This window comes from Dreissena polymorpha, chromosome 7 (genome assembly GCF_020536995.1).
Source record: "Dreissena polymorpha isolate Duluth1 chromosome 7, UMN_Dpol_1.0, whole genome shotgun sequence".
Lineage (NCBI taxonomy): Eukaryota > Metazoa > Mollusca > Bivalvia > Myida > Dreissenidae > Dreissena > Dreissena polymorpha.
In genome coordinates this window covers 69,529,687-69,556,089 of record NC_068361.1, presented here as the reverse complement: position 1 = coordinate 69,556,089, position 26,403 = coordinate 69,529,687, and positions in this window count along the sequence as shown.

Below are 26,403 nucleotides of genomic sequence, written 5' to 3'. Positions count from 1 at the left end.
TTATGCTCGGGCATTTGTTTCTTCTATACAAATATATATTATTAAATTAAAAAATGTATTGCTTTAAAAAAACATATTTTGAGACAACATAATTTGATATTTACCCATCTTAATATGCCTCTGTTTTTATTGCCATGATTGTGCTGAGTTTATTCAATTCATCTAAAGTCAACAAAATATAAACCAAAAACTAGAAAATAGGTAAGTGTAAATAATAGATAAAACTAGAAACTTCTGCGAATTCAATTTTACACAAACTGTGTTAAAGAACACATCTATTTTATAAGGAATTCCCTGCTTTTTCCAGTCTTTATTCATACAAGAAATAATTATTCAATGTGTCAGCCGAACTACCCAGTGTAGAAAATCGCAGCTAAAAATTATAACTGAAGAAGAAGCTGCCTTCAAAATAAATGCTGTATTTAAGTTTATTCGAAGTTGAGACTATCAACAATGTTTACGTCAGGTATTTAGAAGACCATGTATGATATCCCTAAAAATATATGCCTTTTACCTTTATGAACACCTTTAAATTTTTTGCCTGACTTTATTACTTGAACTGTCCAATGCACAACTCCTAAAAGTACAGCTTAATGCTGGTAAATGCTGGTATTATTGTTTAAATCACAATATCATGAACACCACTAGTAACATGTCTTAAGTTTTACTTGTCAGTTGATACCAATCGTGAGAAAAAAGCCTAAATATTTTTTGATAAAATGCGCTCTTCGGTTTCGTAATTATATGAGAAACATTTGGCCTAATGTTCAAAATGATTATTACATATTTCAGGTATGAACAAAGTAAGTACAGATTTACAAAAACATAATTTAAGTGATGGTACGTATATTGAACATACCTACTGGCTATCTTTATATAAAAACAGTTTATCTTAATGACATTTCAATTTGGAGATGATACGTATATTGAAAATACCTTCTAGATACCTTAATATAAAAACAGTTTATCTTAATGACAATCACATTTATAGATGGTACGTATATTGAAAATACCTTCTAGCTGCCTTTATATAAAAACAGTTTATCTTAATGACAATCACATTTATAGATGGTACGTATATTGAAAATACCTTCTAGCTACCTTAATATAAAAACAGTTTATCTTAATGACAATCCAATTTAGTTCGTTCAAAAGAATCACTTTGTGTGATATTTAGAGTAATTTATGTTTCGAATATATTGACTAGCTGACTTAAAAAGCGACGCACTTTTTGCGACTCACTGTTACTGACAATGATATCGTGTGTATGCAAAACCGAAAAAATTGTGTGTCGTATGATCATTTTTATGTGAACAAAATTGTTTAAAATATCCTCATAGAGTACATGTTAATTTCGTATGAATACTTTTTTGACCGCACCAACAGTATATGCGACTGTATAAACTATGATTTCCTTGATGCTCTTGTGCCATGTCTTTTAAGTGTTATTTTTGTTTGTTATTTGTTAACGTTTATATTGTTTGCTATGTGAAACGGTAATACAAAGAACGTTATTTTTGATGTTCAATAAACAAAACTTTGTTTTGCTTTTTCCCATAATGTATTATTTTCAAACACGTTTTCCAATAATTTATTATTTTTAAACTTCGATTGTTAACAATATTCACGATGAAGTTGGAAATCAGAAAAAAAGATTTATCAGTAATACAAGGTACATACAAACATCTAGAAAGTTCATTCGTTTTTAAAGTAAAAACTCAGTAAATCGAAACAACTGACACGAATTCAGTGAGTCAACACTTGAACTTTTATAGCTTAAAACTGTATATCCTTCTGGTTCGATCATTATTTTTTCGTGCTATTGCCTCGTTATATCAAATGAAGATCCCATTGTTCTAGTTTGTTGCTGACGTAGGCTAACCAAAAATGCGATTTCATCACGTAAACTTATTGAATAGGACCAAGCATGCGTGAATCACGGGTTCAATATCAGCGTATCGGGTAGTACACTTAACCGTTAACTCCTCCTTCGGTCACTGTAAAAGATTCAAGAGGTGGAGTATTTGGCTATAAAATAGTAAAAGTTGTGTTGGTTACAATCATCAAAAACTTCCGACATTCGAAGAGGAAACTCAGCTTTCTGTTCTAGAAAAGGAATAGTGCGTGTAAATCTTTTACATTTAATTATGTTTGTTTGTCTGGCTTGTGATGCAGAAAAATATTATTGTATTCAATGATTTGTCAATAATAATAATTATGATTATAAAATAGTGCGATGCATCAGACAAAAAAAGCTTTTAATACAAAGATTTATCAAGAATAATAATAATAATAATGATAATAATAATAATAATAATACTAATAATAATAATAATAATAATAATAATAATAATTATAATAATAATAATAATAAAATAAATAATAATAATAGTAATAATAATAATAATAATAATAATAATAATAATAATAATAATAATAATAATAATAATGAAAAAAAAGTATATTCATGCAATGTCACTTGAATTACTTTATTTTTTACAAATAAGTTTATAGATGATCGTTTGTACTTTTTATCGTTAGTTTACCTAGGTTTTGAATTACAGTATGTTTATTACTTAGAAATGTGCGTAAGTTATTTGGTTCGAGGCATTCGTTTAAGAATTGTACAGTTGTTGTTGTGGAGTGCTGAAAATGTCAGTTTTATATTTAGTTTTTACTTGTTTTTATAAATTGAATATTGAACGTATTGCGATAAATGAAGAATAATTTTTAGAGTTGGTATTAACTTTATTATTGTAAATAAAGAACAGTTTTGTTAACAATAATATCCCCCACCTTATATTTGTTTTCATATTCAAATAATATGTGTATGTCGGCAAAATTATGAACCTCAGTATTACATATGCAAGTGATGGTTTATGACAGCTTGTCTTTGAGGAGGGTTGACGTTACACACATTTGAACCTCACCGTTTATTCCAAGTGTAGTGTGATCCCTGTGTGTTTAGTAGATACAATTACCGGTTTGTGAATGTACTTAAGGATGTTCATTCTCCCGATTGGTCACAATTTCTCGTTTCAAAGCTTGTTGGTTCGTTGTAGAATCAATGCAAGTTACATCGTTATTTTAATGTCCACACATAAAGGTATTTTATACTAGTAACATGTCATGGAGGCCCATTGATTAACAAATAGGATTTTTCCATTTTCGTACTAAGCATGCTTTACTATCGTTTGCTAACATTTTTTTTGTTGTGACGTAAGTTTAAAATATACGGCATATAACAAAGATTGATGATTATACATATCAATTCAAACTTTTTCCTATGCAATGTCATACTCGCCTGCCATCACACAAATAATTAATATGTTACATGTCTTATATACTATATTTTTACAAATATAAAGATAACTTTAAAATACCAATATGAATCAAAGAGAAAACAAACAATGGTGTTCACGTTTTCTGTCCGGTCGTATGACAACATTAATACACCTATGTGCACGTGCATAGTTCTGCCATAAATTTGATTTATGCATAAGCGAGGTTGCTAAACATTAAAAAATTTACTTCATCCATAATTAATATCAATCCATCATTGACCGCACTTCATAATACTGATATTTACTCGTCCCACAAAACAATAGTGAGACGATAACAAGAACTTACACAAACCTACTGAAAATACAGGAGATTCTGAGTAAAACAAATCCGAAAGTACATCGTGTATTTCGTTTAAATTATCAATCATAGGAAATAGAATAAAATATGTTAAATATGTATAAACGTTCTTATTACAGAACACATTTTGCTTTGTTTGCACCTAAACAGATGGTAGATGACATCCGATGAATAAAAATATAAATAAAATTTAATAAGACACACATTCAACACCGTTTTTGATTGATTAACGCTCTATATAGTTAACATTTTGATAACGAATGAAATATATGTACATTTAATTTAAATTAAAAAAAACAGAGCAGCAATTTACATATATTTTAGCTGGTGAAAGTAGTCGACAGCTTAAATATACCGACCACTTGCATGGAATATATTTTATGGCTAAATGTACATCAAATGACCAGACACATGTAAGTTAATACAACTAAAAAATGCGGCACGGACAAAGGCACACAGTTTTCTTTACACAATTTCACTATCAGAAGACATTAGTTATATGACATACGTTATATACATTTCTGAATATTTGGTCTGTTGGTGAAATATGAAGGTATTGCTTATGTGATTAATGCATCAGAAAAAGAGCCACAAGGCGTAAATATAACGCCACGGTAATTAAACTTCGTTACTATCTGGATTTCAGAATTATTGTAGTGGAATGAAATTATGTTTGGAAACCACCCCCCTGAATATCATGAATTAAGTTGTATCGGTGTAAACTACTTAATTCCAGCGTTTACATTATTCATTGGATACATTTAGATTATGTTGAAATTCCTCAGCGTTAATTGAAGAAATAACGATATCATCTACGCATCACAAGAAATACAAATGTATCGGTAAATAACAACGACTTTAATATTTTCATGGAAGTAAAAAGGTTCATTTTTGAATGCAAGAAGAATAAGGTTATCACAAGTTTCTATGACTTTAAGGCTAGCCTAAGATTTGCTATAATTTTTTATACAAAAAACATATGAATCGAATAAAGGAATTTTGTGACAGTTGTAAGACTAATATGTTATTCTATATTGCGTGAATGAAAAACAACTGTTGTTAACCTAGCAATTCTCATTATTTTATAAAACTTGAAACATGTGTTTTATATGATTATTTTTTGTAGATATGCTCCCCCAAAAATTTTTTGGGGAGCATATAGTCGCCGCTTCGTCTGTCCGTGCGTGTGTCCGTCCGTCCGGAAATGACGGTATTGCTTGTGTCCTTTGTGCATCAGAGAAAGAGCCACCAGGCGAAAATATAATACCTTGGTAATTAAACTTCGTTACTATCTCGATTTCAGAATTAATGTAGTTGAATGAAACTATGTTTGGAAACCATCCCACTGAATATCATGAATTTAGTTGTATCGGTGTAAACTACTTAATTCCATCGTTTACATTATTCATAGTATACATTTAGATTATGTTGAAATTCCTCAGCGTTCATTGAAGAAATAACGATATCATCTACGTACATCACAAGACATACAAATACAAATGAACCGGTAAATGACAACGATTAAATTATTTTCATGGAATTAAAAAGGTTCATTTTTGAATTCAAAAAGAATGAGGTTATCACAAGTTTCCATAGATTTAAGGCTTGCCCAAGACTTGCTATAAATTATTATACAAAAAAAAACAAGTGAATCGAATAAAGGAATTTTGTGACAGTTGTAAGAATATGTTATTCTAAATTGCGTGAATGAAAAACAACTGTTGTTAACCTAGCAATTCTCATTATTTTATGAAACTTGCAACATGTGTTTTATATGATTATTTTTTGTAGTTTTCATAATACAATTATACATAATACAACCGGAAAGTATTATCTCTGATTAGCTTGTGCAGACTGCACAGGCTAATCTGGGACGACACTTAACGCACATGCATTAAACCCCCTTTTCACAGAGCACGACCCATATAGACTAGGTTGATGACTATTGATATCAAGTCACAGCTTTTCTATGCAATATTAGACTCGTCTAATATCACAGCAAACAGGCATTAAAGTTAAGAACATATATTTTAAGATAAATCTTGCAAATCAAAGTGAAAACAAAAATGAACTAAAATGTAAAATAATATCATCAAATATTTTAATATATTACCAATATGTGTGTTAAATTGCAGCAAAGTATACACAACAAATGGAGCAATAGTCAAAATCGCAAATACATTAAGTGCGTCCTCTACATTTGTATAAGGTGTCGCGAGGTTAGCAGATTACATAAATTTATTGTAAAAACATTCTAAAGTAAAATTAAGTAATCGTGGGCATTAATTGATTGGAAGTAAAATAAGTACAGCGCCCGTTAAAATTAAAATATCAATATACTGTTTGAATTGTTTCATGTAAGTACTATTTTATCAGTATACAATAAGAATGCATATTCAACCATTGTCACTCAACCCAATGTCAATTTAATCCAGAATAGTAATAATTTGACGACATATAAAGGTGCTTTTGCCACAAACAAGGCTTAATTTACCTGACGTTACGTTGTGTCAAATTTACTACGCATTATGCCTTTTTGACATAACAGAATGTGTCAAATGACTAAACACAATTCAATTTTACTCAATGAAAACTGGGAATACGTAAAGCAAACTTGACAAAACATAATGTCAACTTGTTTCATAAAAATGCCTGCTTGTCTAAACTTAATGCCAAATAACCAAACATATCAGGTTCTTTCAAATAGAAGCAGTTTCGCCGTTACATAGTAGGCCGTCTCGTGGATCGGAGTCACAAGCTAATGGGAAGGAAGTGACGTAACCTCTACGTGTAAAATAGTATTCCCAGAAAAACTCAAGACTCGGAAAGTCGGACTTTCACTGCTAAATTTTAAAAAATAGATCTAATAACACTATGTGAGCATGATGGCCAACATGATCTCAAAAGATGAAAAAAAAACACTCATAGCTGAGTAAGAACATTCACCTGAGCACGTTCGTTATGACCCAGGTCTTTCGAATGTACGGCTTATTTATTTTTAACCTTATAATTATGAGAAAAAAAAACAATTACACGTGAAACCAATTTCACATAATTAAAAAATCATGAATATTACTTTGGCGTGCTTGGAGAGATTGGCGCCGACTAGTCGAATAGACGTCTCTACGTTTTAACATATACATAAAATATAAATTAAAAATAAAATGAAATGTATAAGTCGTAAATTGGATATCAACCATTCTGTAAACAAATGAACAATTTATGTGTGTAAATTGAGTAAACAAGCTTTCGTTTAAGGAAGTAAAATTCTGTATAAAACTGTTCAATAAACTTCAGTACCGCCTTGATAGAACCTATGTGTTGTTACCATCGATTGTATTAATTTGTTTTTGTATTCTTTAATGACTAGCATTTGTTATTTAATGTAATGTTGTTATGCCTAGTAACGTGACAGAAAATATTGTACTGTCTGTCTGTCTGTCGTTCTATCTGTCTGTCTTCCTGTCTGTCTGTCTGTCTGTCTGCCTGCATGCATGCCTGCCTACCGGCCAGACTACCTGCCTGCCTGCCTCCCTGTCTGTCCGTCTCTCTGTCTTTCTGCATGTCTGTATGTATGTACATCTGTGTGTATGTATATATATTTCTGTCTGTCTGTCTGTCTCTATGTCTGTATGTCTATATGTCTGTCTGTCTTCCTGTCTTCCTGTCTGTCTGTCTCCCCGTCTGTCCGCCTGTCGGCCTGTCTGTCTATATGTGTGTCTGCCTGCCTGCCTGTCTGTCTGCCTGTCTGTCTGTCTATCTGTTTGTCTATCTTTCTGTCTGTATGTTTTGATGTCTGTCTGTCTATCTACATGCCTTCCTGCCTCAATGTCTGCCTGCCTCCCTGCCTAATCTGTCTGTCTGTCGTTCTATCTGTCTGTCTTCCTGTATGTCTGTCTGTCTGCCTGCATGCATGCCTGCATACCGGCCAGACTACCTGCCTGCCTGCCTCCCTGTCTGCCCGTCTGTCTGTCTTTCTGCATGTCTGTATGTATGTATATCTGTGTGTATGTATATATATATTTCTGTCTGTCCGTCTCTATGTCTGTATGTCTATATGTATGTCTGTCTTCCTGTCTTCCTGTCTGTCTTCCCGTCTGTTCGCCTGTCGGCCTGTCTGTCTATATGTTTGCCTGTCTTTCTGTCTGTATGTTTGAATGTCTGTCTGTCTGTCTGCATGACTACCTGCCTCCATGCCTGCCTGCCACCCTGTCTCATCTGTCTGTCTGTCTGTCAGTCTGCCTGTATGTCTGTCTGTCTGTCTGTCTGTCTGTCTGTCTGTCTGTCTGTCTGTCTTCCTGTCTGTCTGTCTATCTGCCTGTCTGTCTGTTTATATGTCTGTTTAACCGTTGTTCCGCCTATCTGTCTGTCTGTCTGACTGTCTGTCTGTCTGTCTGTTTATCCGTCTGTCCGTCTGTCTGTCTGTCTGTCTGCCTGCCTGCCTATCCGCCTGTCTGCCTGTCTCTCTCTCTCTTTCTGTCTGTCTTTCTTTCTGTCTGCATTCCTGCCTTTTTGTCTGCCTATGTGTGTGTCTGTTAGTCTGTTTGTGTGTGTGTGTCTGTCTGTCAGCCTGTCTGTCTGTATGTCTGTCTGTCAGCCTGTCTGTCTGTCTGTCTGTCTGTCTGTCTGTCTGTCTGTCTGTCTGTCTGTCTGTCTGTCTGTCTGTCTGTCTGTCTGTCTGTCTGTCTGTCTGTCTGACTGTCTGTCTGTCTGTCTGTCTGTCTGTCTCTCTGTCTGTCTATCAGTCTGTCTGCCTGTCTGTCTGTCTGTCTGTCTGTCTGTCTGTCTGTCTGTCTGTCTGTCTGTCTGTCTGTCTGTCTGTCTGTCTGTATGTATGTATGTATGTATGTCTGTCTTTCTGTCTATCTGTCTGTCTGTCTGTCTCTCTCTCTCTGTCTGTCTCTCTCTGTCTGTCTGTCTGCCTGCAAGCCTGCCTGCGTATCTGCCTGCCTCTCTGTATGTCTGTCTATCTGTCTGTCTGCCTGCCTTCCTGCCTGCCTGACTGCCTGTCTGCCTGTCTGTCTGTCTGTCTGTCTGTCTGTCTGTCTGTCTGTCTGTCTGTCTGTCCGTCCGTCCTTCTTCCGTCTGTCCGTCCGTCCTCCGTTCGTCTTTCCGTACTCCGTTCGTCCGTCCGTACGTCCGCTTATTTTAAAAATGTCCCCGTCATTTGTTTTGGTGTAATATTACAGCTCAACAATGAACAAAATCTTCCTTGTGAGCCTGCTTGTATGCTGCGTCGCACAAGTCACAAGTGATTGAAGGTGAGTTAATGTCGCTATGCTGATTCTGACACAGGTTACTTAAGATGAGTTGATGCGCTCTACTGACTCTGCCACAGGTTACTGAAATTGAGTTGACGCGCTCTGCTGACTCTGCCACAGGTTACTAAGGTAAGTTTACCTGTCGCTCTGCTGACACTGCAACAGGTTACTTGAGTCGAGTTGACGTGTTGCTCTGATGACTTTGCCACAGGTTACTGAAGGTTGGTTGATGCGTTCTGCTGACTCTGCCACAGGTTACTGAAGCTGACTCTGCCGAAGGTTACTGAAGGTGCATTGACTTCGCTCTGCTGACTCTGCCACAGGTTACTGAAGGTGAGTTGACGTTTCACAGGTTACTGAAGATGAGTTGACGCTTCACAGGTTACTTAAGGTGAGTTGACGCGCTCTGCTGACTCTCCCATAGGTTTCTGAAGGTGAGTCGACGCGCTCTGCTTACTTTGCAAAGGTTACTGAAGTTGAGTTGACGTGTCGCTCTGCTGACTCAGCCACGGGTTACTGAAGGTGCGTTGACGCACTCTGCTGACTCTGCCACAGGTTAATGAAGGTAGGTCGACGTCGCTCTGCTTACTCTGCAACAGGTTGCTGAAGTCGAGTTGACGTTTCGCTCTGTTTACTCTGCAACAGGTTGCTGAAGGTGAGTTGACGTTTTGCTCTACTTACTCACCACATGTTACTGAAGTTGCGTTGACGCGATCTGCTGACTCTGCCACAAGTTATTGATTGTGAGTTGACGTGCTCTGCTGACTCTGCAACAGGTTACTGAAGGTGAGTTGACATGTCGCTTTGCTGACTCTGCCATAGGTTACTGAAGGTGAGTTGACGTCGCTCTGCTGACTCTGCCACAGGTTACTGAAGGTGAGTTGACGTCGCTCTGCTGACTCTGAAACAGGTTGCTGAAGGTGAGTTGACATTTCGCTCTGCTGACTCTGCCACATGTTACTGAATGTGAGATGACCCGCTCTGCTGACTCTGCAACATGTTACTGAAGGTGAGTTGATGCGCTCTGCTGACTCTTCCACAAGTTACTGGAGATGAGTTGACCCGCTCTGCTGACTCCGCCACAAGTTACTGAAGGTGAGTTGACGTCGCTCTGCTGACTCTTCCACAAGTTACTGAAGTTGCATTGACATTGCTCTGCTGACTCTGCCACAGGTTACAGAAGGTGAGTTGACGTTTCACAGGTTACTGAAGGTGAGTTTACGTTTCACAGGTTACTGAAGGTGAGTTTACGTTTCACAGGTTACTGAAGTTTTTGTTGAGGTGTTGTATAATTTCTTAACTAGGTAAATCGCATAGATACTTTTGTTTTGGCTTTTTTTTAACAGACATGGAGGAAAGTTGTAAAAGCCTGGTAAAGTGCATGCTTATTTACAAGTTATTTGTTTACCACATAAACAAGAATCGGGAAAAATCAATAAAGTTAAACACACAATATTGTTTTGCCTTTGTTCTAGTTGAAAAATCCAATAACCATATATGACCATCCGGATCGGTGTTAATTCCAAATAGCAAAAGCGTTTTTTTCAATCATCGCGACGCCTAGAATCAAGGCTGCTTTTTGATCAGCAATAATGTGGTGATGGAATGTTTTTGGCGAAACAATACTCGAACATTTAAATTAAAGGCGACGCGTGACATCTGAACATTTTATAGTCGAACTCTCGTGCTTATATTTGCCATGAAAAGCAGCATCAACAATTGAGTGTCGTCTTAATAAATCGGTTATCGTTGTAAAATGTTTTAAGTCATGTCATGTGTCGACCTCGGCAACAGGCATCATTCAAACCGACGCACAATACGGCATTTCAAATGATGAGCGTTTTATATCACTCAAATATAGGTCAATCGTCAATTGTCGACTTAAACCCATGGAACACGGAACACGACATTCAAAAAGATGCGCGACATTTCAAACTACGCACGACATTCTTTCGAAGTTGCTTGTGGAAGGTTGTTTTTGTCAAATAAGGCATGTTGTAGCATCGGTAGTAAAAATAATAGATGTACTTATTTATTCAATGTAATTCCATGTAATATTTTGGCTCCGGTTTCCTTTCTTACACGAGTTTTCCTAATGTTTTGATTTTCGTCCTGAAGAATTCTGGGAAATCGAACAAGAACTACAAATGCTAAAATGCGCTATATTATACGTGACGATTTTGCCCTTCCTTTTCAACGGAATGTCACACAAATATATATTGATAAAATAAAATAAGATAAAATCGATATTAATATTTACACATACGTAAACGGTATTTATCTTTATTTTAGCTGCGTTATTAACACGTGACGTTCACTAAAGTGTATATTGCTATGACGTCATATTGAATCTGGGATTTTTATCTATGAATCGGACGTCTTTTTTTAATTTTCTACGAACTAAATTGACGCAATATTGTTCTGTTACGTACAAAAGAAATACAGATTAAGAAAAAAACGACGCTGATTGAATCAATATTATAGATTAATTGTCATAATTTGTTGTCGAATAACTCGCGGTCAAGGTAATAGATGCGTGTTATAAAATGATGAAAGAACGTTGTTTTCTTAAGTCTAACACGATACGTCGCTAGTTTTTTTTCAAGACAAGGAAGGAAATCAAGTTTTGATTTTTATGCCACGATTATGGAAGGAGCCTTATGGTTTGACAATAGTTCTTAAGAATTCCGGGAAAATAAACCGAGAACTGCACTTGCTAAAAGGCAACCTATCACATCGTTAGAAACTTAACGCTCTATTTAACGGAATGTAATACAACACTTTATATATTGCTATAAAATATTTTATGATATTGATATAAAACGTAAACATTATTAATCTTTATTTAAGCTGTGTCTGTTAGCATGTTATATTAATTAAAGTATCGATACATATGACGTCATATTCGATCTTTGAGTTTTATAACATGTTGAACCCTAAAATAAAAATATTCACGTCATTAGAACGATTCAGATAAAAAATGTAGCACTTTAACTATAAATTGTATCTATTTACTCAAGTTATATAAATGTCATGAAAATACATCTTTGCAGTGTGTAATCACTTCCCTTTATTGACCCCAAATACGGACCTCATACATACGCATGCGCACATGAAACAACTGTTTTGTTTACATTCACTTGTAGAAGACGAACCCAGGATATATCAGTATTTCTTATTATTAACGAAGATATCCAAGAAAAAACATATATTTCGTCCGACAAATGCTCTCTAACCAGTATAGATAATTCGGAATTGAACTTTATTTTCTACGCATCCATACTCCTGAACGTGATTTTTTCGACAGAAATTTTTTTAAATAAAAATAATATTTCTTTACTTAACGTCGATATGCCTCTATGACTTGCGAAACTTTCACTTTCTATATCCTGTTTAGGCGTCCTTCTGTATTTCGCTTACTATATCCTGTTTCAGCGTCCCTCTGTATTCGCTCTCTATATCTTGTTTCAGCGTCCGACTGTCGTTGCAAAAAAGGCCCTTGTGATGATTCATATGAAGAAGATGTCGGCCCATGCACGTACAAGCGAGGGAGAAAATGGAGATTTTGCTGCGTCAGTAACCCGAGTGGGTAGAGAATGGCAAGTATTCATCATACCTTTATTTCCACATAGAATTTCTGCTCCTTTTACGGTATACGGTGTTTTTTATAACGCAAATTAAATGGTACAGCTTCCGTACGAATTCGTATTGTTCCTTCACCACGAACAACGTAAGTTATCGCTCAAATTAAACCTTTAGCTTCCATGCAGATATGTCGATTCGTTTAACACGTTAATCTCTGAACTGTTTACATTTATCTCAAATTTCAATACACAACTGTGTGTATTGTCAACCTCCGCGTACAGATTTGATTGTTTCGGAGCATAGATCTAATCTCATCACACACACTTTATGTGATTACGTCATCGAAGTACAGCTCGTATATAGGGTTAAGGTGCACTGTTTCAGCGTACAGGATGCAGCTTGCGCGCCTGTATTTGTATAATATCAAATCGTCACTTGCATAATTGTACATAATTTGATTATTTTTCAAAATACACAGTTGCTTATTGCGCTTGACAATGCTATAAAACTATAACATAATCATTGTTCTAACGGTGCCTGCAGAGTGTATTGATTCTAGTTTCTTTGTCATTTCGTTTCGGATTAACACAAATACGGCGAACATTTGGATACAATTATTTGACATTTTCACTTTAAGACCGGACATAGGTAATTACAATAGGTCACATTGAGCCTTCGTGTCCGAGAGCGAATAAAATGAATATTTTACACAGTATAAATGTACTAAAGTCATGTATATTTTATTTCAGATTCTCCAAAGGGGACTACAGAGAAATGTTCTGACATTTCCGTCGTTTTTTTAAACGACAACATATTGCAAATGCAAGTTGTTTACATTCATTATAACCACTTAACAATACTATGCTTCACGCTTTTATGTTTAGTTTAATTGACTTCTTTAATATACTTTATATAACTTCACAATGTCAAAATGATGGATCTTGATTTGAATCAGAACAGAAAAGCATACTTTCATGGTGTTTTTTTTTTCTTCAACACGTACACGTTCAATCAAATGTTGAAGACTTTAACTTGCCTCGAGTACCTTACATGATAAAATACAAACCAGCTACACTCGTATATGTGTGCATAAACAAAGTGAATTAAACCCATTGACAGTACATAAACCGCGCTCTGTGAAAAGAGGGTTTAATGCATGTGCATAAAGTGTCGTCCCAGAATTGGGTACGACGCTTTCCGCCTTAACTGTATTTTTGCTAAGAAGAGACTTTCTTTAAACAGAAAATATTATTAAAGCGGAAAGTGTCGTCCCAGATAAGTCTATGCGGACTGCACAGGCTAATCGGGGACAACACTTTACGCAGATGCATTATACCCCGTTTTCTCAGGGCGCTATGTATATATAGTATGTATACATGTCCTGTGTGACGTCGTTGGGATTTTGGGTTAAGAGCTTTTCAATAAAATTATGCTTGTTTTTCTCACCAAAAGAAATTTAAATAGTATCGTCCAATGTTATCGCAATTATACATGAAGAAAAACTGAAATCAACGTCTCGACGTGCTTTTTAAGTCTACGTCTAACTATGCATAGTGTAACAATAAGTGATTTAAGATGCTTTAATATATATCTATAGACACGGATTCAATAAATTAAAGAATATTGACAATCCACAATACGTCTTTTTGTCAAACAAACAAAAGCGAATAACGAGCTAATTACTAACCAGGTACGAAAACAATATGCCATTATACATTTAATTGAAATCGATATATCTTTTTTAAAACAAACAAATAATTCATGAAAGTCATAAATGTTTAATGCTGCAGAATAAAAATTGTTTATTTAGCAATTAGCATATGTAAATAATGACACGACTAAACAATCTTAGCCGTTCTTCGAGAACCGCGTGAGTCCGATTTCGTCATATTTTTCAGAAAACAAAAATATTGATATTAAGGAAAATTGAAACTTTATGTTTTGCCAGAAGTTTTCCGTTGATCATTGTATGCGCGATTTATAATTCACATTGATCTAGTCTTAAATACCAGTTAACTAAACTATACGCAGTTTTTCCCGCTACATTTTCACCAATGGTTTTCCAAGATTTTCTCACAGACCATATACATGTATATGCCTTATAATTGGATTTATCCTGCCTTTGTTGCAAACATTGACCGAATAAAGCAGGGTCGGATAAACTACTTGATCTCCGGCAGTACCTCACGTGACCGCGATCTAACCGTATAACGTATTCCTACGCGCCGATTAAAACGTTATAGCTTTTGACCTTTTACAAAATGTACATGCGAAGGTTCTTGCAAATAGTTTTGTAAAAAAATGATCTTAAAAGTAATAAATGCGTAAAATTTAAGCAAACATATGGCAATGAAGTAATCAATTTTGCCTTTAAATTTATTTACACATAACCTTCAATATACGGCGTTTCTTAATATAAATAGAAAGGTTACACTCCACTAATACACACAATATACTATTTCAGTCGTCTGCATTTTTTTTCTCAAAGAAATATCATTAAAATTTAAATAAAATAAAAATATCACTATATTTGAATGGAAAAATGTCGGACTATATTGATCAAATGTATTTTGATGTAATTTGGGAAGATTTAATGGCTGGAAGTGAAGAAAATAAAGATGCAACTGTCAAAAATAAGGAACACGATGTTGATAAGAACATGAAGGATGAAATCAATAAGGAAAACTCTACAGGCATGGTGAACATTGAAAATGTAGGTCTAAACAATGTTGAAAACTTTAAAAAAAAGTCATTGAAATAAGTCTATCTGATTTTCAAACAATGTATGGCATTGATTTCAATGACTTTGACTGCCATGAGCCCTTCGAAATTGATCAGATAAATACCTCTCCAGTTAACAAGTCCTCAACCCTCAATGTAAAGGACTGTTTTAAACAACTAACAAATGATGAAGCAAAACAACAAATATGTCAAGCAGACAACAAGAACACTCTAAAGAAAACAATGATTGATGTAAACAAGTTCAAAAGATTCTTATTGACAAAACAAGAAAAAAGAGAAATACATGACATAGGCCCCGATATGTTGGACGAATACTTGGCAAATTATGTTCTTTCAGTTAGAAAATGTGATGGTTCGGAATATGAACCAAGCACAATAAGAAACATGATCTCAAGCATCGACCGGAAACTCAAACGCAACAAATAACCTGTGCAAATAATGCAAGAAACCAACACAAATCACTTTCAGCTGACAAGGGATGCTTTAAACGCAAAACAAAGAACTCTTAAAAAAATGGGAAAGGGAAACAAACCAAATGCCACGGATCCAATAAGTGACGAAGAAATGGATATACACTATGACCGTGGAATCCTGGGCGGTACATCGCCAAAGGCTTTATTAAACACATTGTGGTTCAACAATTGTGTTTCACTTGGATTACGAGGAGCTACGGAGAATTATAATTTGAGGTAATTATCCCAAAAACAGACACTTATTAATCAAATATTATATTGAACTGTCTTATTGCAAAGTCAAGTGTAAACTTTCTGCTGAGACTTGAACTCACCTATCCCTATCTTTATGAAGACAGGTTGTTCTCCATTGAACTACAGAACTGATTTTACAATTTAATGGCTTTGCAATAAGTATTAAATATATCAGCAATAACTATCAGATGTAGCATGATCACAATATCCAGCAATTAGGCTATCCTTCTTTTATAAAGTACCAGAAAATGGAACTTTCTTCATACCCCCCCCCCACCCCACACAATTATCCCAATTTTAATGCTGTAAAAAAATTCCAATTAATTACTAATTTTTATTTTTATATAAATGTAAAGATTTTGATAGTTTCCCTATGCAGCTCTTTGGCTTGAACCTTAATCAATATAATATTGACAACTTGAAAACACTTATTTAACAATCTTTAAGTCTTTTGTAGCGGCAGCCAAAACTAAATAACACCAATTCCCTATATGAATTCTTTTTGCGATTTCAGGGTTTTTTAACAGATATTTTCTGGATTGGGCTGGTACCGGTACTTTTTCCAAAAGGGCAAATAAAATCACTGATATCTAATAAGTTACAATTAAAATAGAATAAAATTAATCAAACTCCCACGGACAACATCTGTCATTTGATGCGTCTCAATAAAATTCACTTAGTGCTCCAGCTAGCAATAAATAGAGGGGCGCCGCGCCCCTCTAAAATTTGCCCACTTAAAAAGCGCCCTCTATTTTTCTGTCAAATGCCCTTTTGATCTCTCAATTCCTGCTTTCAGGCCGTATAAATCGCCAGAAACATCGACATAAATACACAGATAACATGACTGCCTGGGGTGTATTAAGTCAACACATTGTGAACAAACAATCCCCAAGGGCATGGTTTGATATCAGATCACTAATAAGCCTTTTGTTGCAGACGATAGTAACATGCTGTGAAAGATTATCTCTGAGGTCACGCTTGGTTAGGCACAATCACACTCGAATGAAATCAAACTTAGCACTATTGATTTTTTTAAACTTCTGAATTCTTTGGCTTTAATTATTTGTTTGCAAAAATAGTGATTTTTATTCAAAATACCTATTAACATTTGAAAAGTTATCATCTTTTTTTAATGCGAATATGCGGTTAATTTTTAGTTCGAAATTACGGCATGGAAAACATATTTGTGCTTGGATTTTATTTCTGAACTTGTAAACACTGTCTGTCCTCAATCATGATGAATTTTAACATGAATAGGGGAAGACAGTTGTTATTTCAACAAATAAAGAACTTGTTTGGAAGGAGGATTTATCACTCTGCAAGTAAAATGTAATGTTGATATTGTCATATATTTTCGCGACCTAACAAAACTGTCAACGTTGTTGACATTAGTTGAAATAACGTGTTGTGAAATAAATATATCCTATTATTAACAATAACAATGTTTCATGTTTCATTTTAATCTCCAGACTGGATGCTATTTCATGGTGACATTGATCATTCATTGTTTAGACTTTAAATTTGTCAATATAGATTTTTGTTTTAATTAATATTATTATTGTGGCCAAACATTGGCTCAAAGTTATTTAAAGCAACGAATTTAAGTAGTGACAGTCACAACGTTTTTTGACCCAGTAAAACCCCTGAATTCATTTCATGTTTTCTTCATTTCATTTTCTTCTAAAAGGTCACTGATGCTGAAACTGGAACCTGAAAGATTAACATGCAGTTCAATGATGATAGGTGAAACAAAAACATCAAAATCCCCCTCCCCCACACACATCCAATGCGCTAGTGTTTACAATTAATAAGTATATAGTATAACCAAAGTATATACTTAAGTATATTTATAACCAAATGCCCTTTTTTTCCAAAAGTACGCGTGCACTGATTGTAATTTCAAAACACAAAATGAGGAACAGCACACAATTGGTGAAGTCATGCCCCAGTGTTTACAATTAATAAGTATATAGTATAACCAAAGTATATACTTAAGTATATTTATAACCGAATGCCCTATTTTCCAAAATTACGTGTGAATTGTGCCCTTTTTGGGGAAGCTCCCCTCTATTTTGAAAAGCTGGCTGGTACACTATTATTATGTATCCGAAATAAAAAAATATTCAATTCCTCTTATAAAATAAAACTTTCCATTAAGAAGGGAATTAAAATGGAAAAATATCTATAATAGTTACATTTAAACGCTGCTAAAAAAAATTATTTAAATATGTTTCCCTAGATCTATTATAGATTTCTAAACACATTATATTATTATTATTGAATAATATTGCAAAATTATTGCAGTGAATACATGATTATAATAACAAGAGAGGCCCGTATTCACCAACCCATTCTTAGACTTAAGAATAAAGAAAATACTTGGAACCAAGAAAAATGCATTCAGTGTTTGAATATATAGATGCCTTTACTGGTAATAATGTCATTAGCAAACTGTTCTACATGAATAATGCCATAGATAAAGGTGTTTAATAACAAGTTTTACTAAAAAATTAAGCAATTATTGAATATATCAATTTAAAGAAAATTCTATATTCTTAGACTTAAATCTAAGAATTGTTTGGTGAATACGGGCCCAGGGCTTTTTTCCTTCTGTGAGAATGGCTAATTTTCCCACTTTTGACAAAATTTGCGAGTCAAATTTCACAATTTTGGGTAATTCGCAACTAAAAGTTTCACAATTTCAAGAAGTTTGCGACTAAAATTTTCACAATTTCAAGAAGTTTGTGGCTCAATGTTATGTTCACAATTTTAGAAAGTGCGCAACTCATTTCTTCACAATTGTCATTAGTTTGCGACTCATGTTTTCACAAAATGAGGGGGCCAAGGCCGCTTCACAAAAACAGGGGAAAAGCCCTGAAGTTGAACCATTATAAACATAATTTAAATGATTGCAAGTAATTAAACACAGAAAACTAACTAGAGCCAACATACCCGTTACAAACTAAATATTTTTTAAAATAATTTATCACATTTTGTTTAAGTGAACACCTACAAATACGACCTGAAAACAGATGCAAAGTTTGGTTTGGTCTGGGTTTTCATAGGTTTTCAGTGTTTAGTCATACTGTTTTTAACTAAATTTAACAAGGTTACCTTACTTATCAGGAAACAATTTTCACTAACAGATGGGGTGATGTAACTCTTCAGAAAAATTCAAATGGGGATGAATACCTTCCAGGGATCGACAAATCCACTCGCCCGCTCGCAATGACGAGTAGAAATCGGCTCCGGACGAGTTAATATTTCGGCAGCGCTCGTCCTGCATGGCGAGTGGCATTTCTGGCAGAAAAGATTAAAATTCAAGTTTTAAAACATTTTTGCCAAACAAAACAGCGTTTAATCTGTGATTAAAAATTTACCGGATGTTGATTATTGCACACTGCGCTTAATGAAAAAAAAAGTTAAAAGTGTGTTAAAACAGTTTATTAACTTTTTTGAAGTTCATGAGTTTACACTTACCAATAGAAAATCACAATAAAACATATAAGTTACTGTTTGTTTTCAATAAATTGCAGGGCAAGTACATATTTCAGCAGGGCAAGTGGAATTCTTAGCTACTTGCTCTGCAGGGCAAGTTGCTGAAAAACAGTTTGTCGATCTCTGCCTTCAACTTAATGAAAGGCAGACAAAAACTCGCACAGGCGATATTGTGTCCGATGTCCGGAAAGTAAGGCCTAAAGTGTGGGCGACCAGCGACCCACAGAGATGCCCTGTGAACATGTACAAACTTTATGCTATTAAAAGACCTGAAGAATTTTTGAATCCAGAAAATCCATTTTATTTGGCTCCTAGAACAATTCCTGACACCAATGAAGATGACACATGGTTCACAAAAAATGGAGAAAAAAACTTATTTAAAATTATTGAAAGTTATGTGCAAAGAGGCTGGTCTTGACAAAAAGAGGGCCATGATGGCCCTGTAATCGCTCCACTGTTTTTTCTTTGCGAAAAAAACGTACAATGAGCATGGGTTGAAATGTACTCAAGCATGTGACATTCTCTTTCTATCCCTCGTCCTACTGGGGGTTTAAAGTTGGAAGGGTGAGCATTTTTTATATATGGAAAAAGTTACCACCGTGTTAACTAAACAGACTTTAAAGCCCGGGAATTGTTGCACAGATCCTTTGCTTATAACGTAGGTACATTTATCTCTCCAAAAGATTTGTCGTTCTTTCTATGTCACATATTTTTAGATGCTGAAGATCAAATCTACGCATTTAATTTGAAACAGATTCACAAGACCCATAGGAATCAAAATGCCTTAACCCTTTACCAAACGACACATTTTGGACTTTCCCAATTTGAAAGAGGTTGCAGACGTCAATCAACTTAAAATGGAATATGAAGGAATGATCAGGTAGGGTAGAAATCATTGTGATTAAAGGAGAAATTGCTCATCAACCCACACATCCCTAAGACCAACAGGCCTGAGAATATTATGATAATCTAAAGATTATTTCTTTATATTTATAAATGTATTTAATTAAGTAATACATTTGGACTTCTAAGATCAATTCATAACTTATATTAAGACAATTATAAAATGGTCAGAAATATATATGGATTGTTGAGCAATTGACAATCATATCCACAATTCATGAGTCACGATTCACAAATGGAACAATGAATCATTAGTTATTAAAAAGCAGCATATACGATAGTTAAGAACATTGCACTTCTTTAATTTCAACACCTTCTCTTGGATACAAAGTTTGAGTTTACCGTGCAGTATCATATATTGACTTTTATTGAAATAATTATGTTCACGGCAGTTGTGTTATTAAAATCAATAATATATTATTTAACTGGTTTAAACACTACAAAAAAGACATGAAATTAACATGTCATCCAAAATATTTTCATCCGGATTTATGGTCACTTTCGACATATTAAAATAAAACCCGACCTTTTTCAGTTTGTAAGAAAAACATTCATAACACATGTCTTACTTCAATGCCTTTGTAAGCAGTCACCATCTGACCTAAAATGGCACTAAAAGACAGGGTTTATCTCATGTTTTCAAGATGTTGATGTTGGTCACAGCCAAACAGCCGCATTAATCTCCACAGGTAAACGTCATATGTTCAGTTTTGTGAGCCCCGGGGCCGGGTCAAATTTAAGCCCAGGGGAATAATTTGAACAAATTTGGTAGGGGACTATTAGATATCACTACATACCAAATTTAGTAGCCCTAGGCTCTTTAATTAAGAACAAGAAGATTTTTAAAGTTTGCACACAATAGGCCTTATTTAAGCATATGTTCATTTTTGTGACCCCTGGGGCAAGGTCAAATTTGTTCCCAGGGGCATAATTTGAACAAACTAAGTAGAGAACTATTATATGTCACTACCTACCGAATTTGGTAGAAATAGGCCCAATAGTTATGGACAAGAAGATTTTTATAGTTTGCACAAAATAGGCCCAATATAAGCATATGTTCAATATTGTGACCCCTAAGGAACGGTCAAATTTGATCCCAGGGGCTTAATTTGAACAAACTTGGTAGAGGACTATAAGATGTCATTACATACCAAATTTGGGTAGCCCTATGCCATACGGTTATGGACAAGAAGATTTTTAAAGTTTGCATAAAATAGGCCTTATATAAGCACATTTTCGATTATTTGACACCCCAGGGCAGGGTCAAATTTGACCCCAGGGACATAATTTGAACAAACTTGGTAGAGGACTATTATATGTCACTACATACCAAATTTGGTAGCCCTAGGCCCAATGGTTATGGACGTAAAGATTTTAAAGTTTTCACAAAATAGGCCTTATATAAGCAAATTTTCATTTTTTTGAACCCCCGAGGCAGGATCAAATTTGACCCCAGGATCATAATTTGAACAAACTTGGTAGAGGACTATAAGATATCACTACATACAGAATTTGGTAGCCCTTGGCCCAATGGTTATGGACAGTTAGATTTTTAAGTTTTCACAAAATAGGCCTTATATAAGCAATGTTCAATTATTTGACACCCGGGGCAGGGTCAATTTGACCCCAAGGGCATAATTTGAACAAACTTGGTAGAGGACTATAAGAAGTCACTACATTGCAAATTGTGTAGCCCTAGGCCCAATGGTTATGGACAAGAAGATTTTAAAGTTTGCACAAAATAGGCCTTATATAAGCAATTTTCAATTTTCTAACCCCCCGGGGCAGGGTCAAATTTGACCCCAGGGGCATAATTTGAACAAACATGGTAAAGGTCTATAAGATGTCACTACACAGCAAATTTGGGTAGCCCTAGGCTTAATGGTTATAGACAAGAAGATTTTAAAGTTTGCACAAAAATAGGCCTTATATAAGCAAATTTTCAATTTTTTAACCCCCCGGAGCAGGGTCAAATTTGACCCCATGGGCATAATTTGAACAACTTGGTAGAGGACTTTAGATGTCACTAAATAGCAAATTTGGTAGCCCTAGGCCCAATGGTTATGGACATGAAGATTTTTAACGTTTGCACAAAATAGGCCTTATATAAGCAAATTTTCAATTTTTTAACACCCCGGGGCAGGGTCAAATTTGAAAAAACTTGGTAGAGGACTATAAGATGTCACTACATACTAAATTTGGTAGCCCCTACGTCCAATGGTTATGGACAAGACGATTTTAAAGTTTCACAAAATCGGCCTTATATAGCAAATTTTCAATTGTTTGACCCCCGGGGCAGGATCAACTTTAACCCCAGGGGCATAAATTTGAACAAACTTGGTAGAGGACTATAAGATGTCAACTACATAGCAAATTTGGTAGCCCTAGGCCCAATGGTTATGGACAAGAAGATTTTTAAGTTTGCACAAAATAGGCCTTATATAAGCAAATTTTCAATTTTTGACCCCCCGGGGCAGGGTCAAATTTTTACCCCAGGGGCATAATTTGAACAAACTTGGTAGAGGACTATAAGATGTCACTACATACTAAATTTGTTAGCCCTAGGCCCTATGGTTATGGACAAGAAGATTTTAAAGTTTGCACAAAATACGCCTTATATAAGCACAATTTTCATTTTTTGACCCCCCGGGGCAGGGTCAAATTTTACCCCAGGGGGCATAATTTGAACAAATTTGAAAGAGGTTCACCACAGGAGCATTCCAGAGAATTTCATCAGAATTGGACCAGTAGTTTAGGAGGAGAAGATGTTTTAAAGAAAAAGTTAACGCACGCACGCACGGACGCACGCACGCACGCAAGCACACACGACGGACACAGGACCATGACATAAGCAACCGCTGGCCTTTGGCCAGTGGAGCTAAAACAAGAAACGTACGAACCATGCAACACGGAAGACATTAGTCTAAAAACTTAGGGAGAATGGTATAGCACCGACGGACATTATTCAGATATCTGGACATAAAAACATGCAATCTGTCCTGAATTACTCTTCACCTGTCAGAAACAGAACATCGCCAAATTTCAGAAATTTTAAATAAAACCAACAATAAAATGATGAAAAATGAAAGCATGACGACCATCACAAAAAATTGTAGCTCCGCTGATGTTCAAGAATCAACTGCATCTCCGACAACAGGAAGCTTCATTTCTCCCCGAAGCATCTGACCCACATGTTCGTCCAGTACACGTCTCAAATCTGCCATCTTCGGGGACTCCCACCGTGACAGCAGCTTCAAACGACTCCGTAAACATGGATGGACGAATCAATCAAAGAGTCCAATCCTTATTTGCATGCGCCACTGTTAATATCCACAATTTTTCAGTTTACATGAAATAATTCACGTGAGTGTAAAGTTACTGCAACTCACTGTTCATCCGTTTTAACAAACACTTGTTTCAGTCAACGACCTTGACTTGAACAAAAATTGTGTTTTTTGTTTTGATATTGATTATTTTTCAATTTCTGCAAATAAACATATTATATTCTGAATTAATTTTCATATCTTATATATATTATATATATTTCCTATAGGAAATTATTAAAAAGAACAGTTTAATGTAGAACTATTGTTTACGTGTCACAATCGGTAGTTATTTGGTCGAAAGGAATGTTGTGTACATGTTCGAGGCCCGACTCGAAAAATTATTGTGTTATGTCGATTAATCATTTGCCATTGATAAAATGTGTTAAAGACACAAATTAAAATGAAGCAGGATAAATCGAATACATGGTTGGTGCCAAGATGGAGAAAGTTTATCCGGTTCGGCCCGAAAAAGAAAAATAGGGCTCGCTTAAGCTCGTCCTATTTTCTTTTTCTAAGCATCACCGGATAAACTTTCTCCATCTCGGCTACAACCATGTATTCTCTAGATAATCTAGTATTTTTGCAAAAATAAAATTGTCAGGAAGCCGCCGTTAGAATAAAATCAGCCAAAATCGCGCTTCAATTGAATCAAGCGGTTTTCCTAGAAAAGCGACAAATGCAACTGTTTAACAAATACAAAAATATACAGCACACTTGGAATGGATAAGGATTTCAAGTAACCCTATGTAGAAAAGACGAAGAGGTTTGGTATAAATTTGATAAGTTTACTAAAGAAATAAATAATGGCCACGATCACTCACGTTATTTCCTTTTAGACAAAGCAGAGAAAGAAATTATCCAAGCACTACAAACTCGTAATTTTAACCAAGATTTGGCAGTATTGCACGCAATACAGGAGACCCCTACCGTGAACTATATTCATCGGGGTACACTATTTGTATTGAACAGGCGTCTATCATAAATAATACAAGCCGTGCTCTGTGAAAAATGGGTTTAATGCATGTGCGTGGAAAAGTGTCGTCCCAGATTAGCGTGTGCAGTCCGCACGGTCTAATCAGGGACGACATTTCCGCTGTTATAATATTTTCGTTTCAATAAAGTCTCGTCTTAAAAAATATCAAGATTAAGCCGAAAGTGTCGTTCCTGATTAGCCTGTGCAGACTGCACAGGCTAATCTGGGACGACACTTAACGCACATGCTTTAAGCCCCCTTTTCACAGAGCACGGCCCATATATTAAACTGCATGCACATTTACCAATTTTGATCCCGTTCCACGCATATAGTTCGTTTTTTTCTTAATGGCAAAGCATTATATTAAATTTGATAACGTACCTGAGGTATCGGGTTCAATATTGCACCATGACATTGATGAAATGCAATCCGATGCGCCAAGCCCAGTGCTATTTGCATTTCCGTTTTTTTAATCTTGATTTTGTGTTTACAAATAAACGAGATTCGGTAATTACGGAGACTACGGTGTGTCTACAGACACACGAACACTAAATAAAAGGAAATATAATATCGCAATGCCCTTCGTGAAAAAAAAACAAACCGAAGGCCGCAAGGCGCAATTAATTACGATGCTGCTGCTGCTGCTGCTGCTGCTGCCCGATGATGATAACTGTGTTTATTCCTTAGAATATTTCCCTTGACGTATGTCAATGTACTATTTTGATACACTTTTTTAAATGAAGTATCGAATATGCACAATTTACAAATCAATACATATATTGCATGTTAATTTACTAGTAACATGTAGCATAATACGATTATTTCATAAAATTCGACATAACGTTCTTCTATTGATAAACAAGTACAACATAAAACTCAAAATACACGTTCACGAATACAAAACGCAAGTTTACAAAGAAAAGAATGCAGATGAAAAAAGGTTAAAAGCAGTGAGCGAATGTTGTCCTTCTGCAAACACATATTATTGGCATGCAAATAAATGTTACAATTTTTATACATGTACTTAATAAAGCACATATAGCATCCACAATAATGTGCCTTTAATTTGTGTTAGTAAATTTTACTTATATAAATTGCATCAATAAGTCAGACAAATAATTGAATACTCACTTCACGAAGCGCATAACCGTTACAAAAGTCAACACTTCCGGTGAGCACTCTACTTCCAGTCCGGTACTGCCGCCTGAGGCATGGCGGCGAGTAGTTTGTCTAAGTCATGAACAATTCTTAGAGTAAATAAGAGTTAAGACTTTTCTAAATTGTAATTTTCATTAAGTGTTTACATTAAAACTTAACCGTTCATAAAGCGTTTCTAATAGCATCACTATTAATTGTCAACTATGGAAAATTGATTGACGAACTTAGCAACAGTTGGCGCATGTATAACATTACTTGGTTTGCGTGTAACTAATGAAACATTGTTGAGTCTATTATGTGTTGATTAACAATATAAGGCTGCAACGGTCAACTAGATATGATAACACGATTGGTCCCGGTGTGTGATACACAAAAGGGCATAGTTCTCAGGATCTTTTTCAAAGGCATCCAATCCTGGTTCATCCAAGGAAACGTGAATGTGTCAATATAATCCAAAGACTGACTACTGACATGTAATGTAGAGGAAATAATAAATACGTTTAAACTATGAATGTGTTGTTTAATATATGCCCGAGATGGCACTAGCACGAAAGGTGTGGAACACGGCCAATGGGAGGCCGCTGGCAACTAAGGTGTCACAGACGTCC